The 4,950-nt window shown below is 43.1% G+C and overlaps 1 protein-coding gene across 2 annotated transcripts in view; it reads left to right on the top strand.

Annotated features, from left to right (window-relative positions):
- Positions 1 to 185: 185 nt before the first annotated feature.
- Nrg (Neuroglian) overlaps positions 186 to 4,950 on the top strand; it is a 135,471-nt gene continuing 130,706 nt past the window's right edge. Inside the window, exons 1-2 of one of the 2 annotated variants that reach the window (XM_086981050.1) lie at positions 186 to 794; positions 961 to 1,211. The gene's annotated coding sequence lies outside the window, so the exon portion shown is untranslated. Of the gene's footprint in view, positions 1,212 to 4,950 lie in introns of both variants that reach the window. The other variant, XM_086981052.1, reaches the window with a different exon arrangement.

Raw genomic sequence — 4,950 nt, 5'->3', positions numbered from 1 at the left:
ACGATGTCATGTACTTGGTCGGTAAAAGGGCACTCTTGGTCGTACTGAAAGACGGAAGCTTCTATGCTATATTAAAGCTACCTCAGCTTGTTGCACCGACCGAGCACTGATCCCGAATAAAAACATCATTGGCACGCACTAAAAACCATGTAGCGACAAACAGAGTGGTGAGGTTGTGCCGTGTCGTATAATTACTGACATTTACCAACAAGTATACAGTCGTCATAAGGACGTCATCTACATAACTCTTGACAATTATATACACCCATCCTCCTGTCGTCTGCTTAAAGGCTGATTTGAGCTATCGCGCGTATAGAATAAGTGGGCGGAGTTGTTCACGAATATTTCGGAACTATGCTAGCCTGTATAAGGTAGCTCTGTGCGGTTGATGTCAAGTGTTTAGTGCTTCGATATGGAAGAACTGCCGTTGCCGCTGCGTGCTCTCTGTGTTGTTTCGTTGTGATAGTTGTTGATCGTGTACTGTTGTGTTTTGTTGATGGTGTGTGGGTTGTCTATCCGTGTATACAGTGAGTGGAGGGCGGTACAGCGGCAGGCGTTCTATTTGTGTGTGTGTGTGTATGTATGCCCTTGTAGGTGATACAGTCACCATTCGTGTTTTCAGCACAGCAACGCACATTGTGGCAACATCGACAACTAACGGCCACCGCCGTCGCCGCCGCCGCCGCTACCAGCCTTCCGGTCCCGTCCGTCTGTGTGTCTGTTTATTTGGGACCGTCGGTCGTTGAGGCTTTTTGCCAAGGGAGTGCCTTGCAGGCTCCAGGAAACATGTCGAGGTGACGGAGAATTCGAACACACAGGACTCCGAAACAGAACTATAAATGTGCAAGAGAAAAAAACAAAATATTCAAGACCAACGGAGTGTTTTTGTCCAGAAAGTATATATGTTAATTGATTTGTAGATTGTTGTTATATTTGTGTGGTGCTGTTGTTTTTCTACAGCTGCTTCTGTTGTGCCGAGTCGTTCGTTAGTGAGTGTTTATGGTACATGTTGCTTGGAGACATTGACCACCGAAGCGACGTAAGGTTTCAGCTGGCGGTTGACCTGTCTGCGGGCTTCAAACACTTAACGTTACCGGTATCAACGTTGATATTCGCAACCGCGGCAACAGTAGCAGGCATCGTCGCTTAAGCCAACAAAGTGAAATGATGTTGACGTGATGAACCGAAGAATTGATGCTCTGCTCTCAAAGGTAAAGTGTGCGCGAGTACGTTCCAGAGTCAATAGGGAATAATGGGACAGAATGCTTGCAGGCAGTATTATATGTCAAACTGCGCCTATGTACGCGGGCTATCTTTTAGCGCGAGACCCGGGACGTACTGGTGACTGATGCTTTAGTACAATCTCCCTACTCTATCCTGTGTTATGATTCGTTCCCGCCGGTGTGACGTTTCTGGCTACACACAGCCCTCTCTGTCGAGAGCGTTTTCCATAGACAAAGATCCGTCTGTGTCAGACGAGGTGGCGCCTTCTACATCTCAACTTGACTGCCCGGTTTCCCTCAGTTAGTCATCGTTTCACATGTTCTACAACGTAGTATAATTAATGGGGCCACTAATGCTGTATCTGGGTTATAATGGCTTTTTTTGTGACCATAAAAGTCCTTCTCTTAGTGTGTAATCCGTGTGACCCTGCATATTCCTGAGAAGGTTACGTGCGTGAAATGTTTAAATCTTAGCATTTGTTAGGCACATCCATCAGACCTATAGGATGCAATTCTGCGCGATAGACAGAAATGTGGGAAAAAAATAGTGACTCTTCTCTAGTTTTAACTAGTAGCGCATTAGGCATGTAAATAGCTGCCGGCAGCGTCTATTCGTCCATAGGCAGATCCGGTTAAAGTCGCGTTTTCATAAATTCGACATTACATACTATGTGTACTGATATATGGCCGCTCTGATCTATCACCTTCATGTTAGCTCATTAAAGCAGATGCCTTGGTTTTTTCTAATTGATGTTATAATGTGTGGTGTATGGTTTCAGTGGTAAGCTATAAGCCATCTTAATTACTTGGTTAACATTGAGTTAAATGAAATGTGTGTATGTAGCAGATGCGGAAAACAGTGTAGTAATAGATAGCATGATCTCGCTAATAAACCGGGCGTATTAAATATCGCGAAAGCGTATTACTACTGATCTCTTCTCATTAACTGCTGCAAGAATAAGTTTTTGCACGATGTTGTTATGTAATTATTTTTGTGATATATCTGACAAAGGTGATTAAATTTTACTAAACCAAATTATCATTTGTGTAATGAAATTATTTACGCATTATTCTGTATTTGTGTCATCTTTTGTCAAATGAAAATGAAAATCACAAATGTACTATTTGATCTATTTAAATAAGCAGGAAGTTGACATCTTTACTGTCTACTAGAATTAGTAAAAGTCAGACAGTAACGTCAACAATCAGAATGACGTTGAGATACCGTACCATTAATGGAATAATGATTAATAACGAAATGGACCAACCGAAGCTTGCATAGTTTGAAGAGAGGTATTAGGTAGGCCTGCTCGACATAGTTCTTGGTAAACATCTATGAGAAAAATAATGCAAACAATGCAAACGTTTCTGCTTACAACACGTAGGTTATGTTCTTCAAATAATCATTACAAAGCTCTGTGCTATAGTAGTTATCAGTACAAATTAAAAACAACATGGCATTGTTTCATGTACTGTAACTTTGCTCTAGAAAAAAAATTGGTCTATTGTGATAAGAGCTGCCAGTTTATTTCCGAATTTGTAGGTTTTAGTGATAAGTCGGCGGATAATGGCGAGCTGGCTATAATCGCAAGAACTAACTCCCTTGACCGAGGCTATTGTGATTTTTGTCACCGGCGCCGTCTTCGTTGCGGGGTCTTTTACTTCAGATCATTCGAATCTCTTACCAATGTTAATCTTTTAATTCTATTATCATTGTGGATAATATTATGACTTATATAGTTGTTTATTTTGCCCTTTTTTGCTGCCTGCCTATTTTCCTTTTACTTCCCAGCTTCAACCTATTGTTGGGCCTATCGTCGCTTCTTCTGTTTGCTTGTTCCCAAAGAAACCAGTCGTAGCAGCAGACGCGTTATTCGACTTCTTTTCGCTGAATTGTCAAGGGTATTTTTGCTGACGCTCAGCGAAAGCTACCGTTGGCAGTTGTTGTGTCAGCCGCGAGATGGCGTCAGCAACATAATCGTGTTGCTGCAGTTCGTTGAGTTTTCCTCGTTGTCGTTGACGATGGCTCTGCCGCTGTTCGCTGTTATGCGTCGGTTGCCATGGCGCTGAGTTCGTTGCTGCAGCTGCCTGACGCTCAGTTCAAAACCAGCAGAGCGGTTACTGTTGCTGTCTGTTCCGTCGGCTCCTATCGCTGCAGCGACGACGCTTCTGCTATTCACCATTATTTCAATTCTTGATGGCGCTAGAAGCAGTCGTTGTTGCCGTATTATTTATTATTATTATTGTTATTATTAATGTTGTTATAGTAGTCTGTGTCAGTAGCGAGCAGCAGATTGCGAATCACGCTAGTGCTCCAGTAGAACGACGACTGCGCTCGCTAGAGTTGTTGCTAGCTCTGCATCCAGTTGCTAACAGAGAAAAAAACTCCGCCGGCAGCGGCTTCGTTGAATACCATCGGCTTCATGCCAGAAATTCACGTTGAGTTATGAATGGGGTGAGCAAGAGAAGGTAAGAGGAAAAACGCGGGAAAAGAAAAAAGGTTGGTGCTGTTACCAGAAGATGCTGCTGGCAGCGGGTTTTATGCAGCTTCTGCTGTTGTTTGGCAAGGTTGTTGTCGCCACTGTTACCGTTGCCCATATTGTTAGCTGATAGGCTGACTGGTCGGTCGAAGCTGGGTTAACGGCGTGTGATGCGACCGGATGGCCATCGAAGGGGAACAAAAGGCCGGCGTCGCCTCCGTTACCAATTCTATAGTTAGCCTAGCGATAAGGATGCCATGAGTTGCCGCGCGCCCCCAAGATCAGTAACGATATTGCGCTTCAATATTCTGCTGCGACCGCATACCAGCGGCTTGGCTTTAGCGTCGCGTCATTGACACTGACGCGTCGTACCGTGGCTAACTTAGGCGGGATCGGGTAGGAGAGAAATGTAGACGAGGAAGAGATACGGTGTATTCGTTCTACCATTATTCATTCAAAGGCTGTTATTCCCCGTATATTATGAATGTCCCTCATAGTATAACATGATTAACAAAGATGTACTCCAAAATGAATTTTTACATACACACGCACATACATCCATGTATAATTACACTGGGAGTAAGCAACTATCAGCTTCAGAAGGCATTAAAGAAGATAATGGAATTTGTTTTTTTAGGGGCTAAATTGTGCTCTTACTTTTGTACCGCTACCAAAGGATTTTGATTCTAATGTAACATAATTAAAGCTTGTAACTATATATTCTAATCACGTATACCTCATTAAGAGCACGATTCCCCTAGATATTCGACCATTACTCTTCTTCTATTGGAATAGTGCTAAAGCGACCATACTCTAGGCATTTCTACTTGAGTATATTGAATTTGTCGTACTTTTTCTCAAGCATAATGTATCTATATTGTAAACATTCTTGTGCATTTATGTTCGGACAAGTGTATGTATAAGCTAAAAGGATTTTTCAAAACCAACTTTCAATTGCCCCTTCTATAACAGGTCCTTGTAGCGCTCTTTGGCATTGTCTCAGTCATTTATCCGGTAGGTACTCCGAGGTATCGAGCAAAATAAGGAATGATTACTTATGCATTTGTTGGTGCAGGATCTATGCCTGAAAATCAAGTAAGTGCCTGCCTATGCCCGGATTCGAATCTAGACCACAGCTACGTTTGCCTGTTAACATCAAAAACGTTACTATTGCGAGGACGGTGCGTGCGGGAGATTCGAGTTCCAGGTATGCGAGGTCTGCAAGCGACCTTTGCGGGCACCGTTAA

This window comes from Varroa destructor, unplaced genomic scaffold, assembly GCF_002443255.2.
Source record: "Varroa destructor unplaced genomic scaffold, Vdes_3.0 BEIS01000002.1, whole genome shotgun sequence".
Taxonomy (NCBI): Eukaryota; Metazoa; Arthropoda; class Arachnida; order Mesostigmata; family Varroidae; genus Varroa; species Varroa destructor.
The sequence above is the reverse complement of the archived record's forward strand: the minus strand, read 5'-3'. Positions and strand labels throughout refer to the sequence as shown.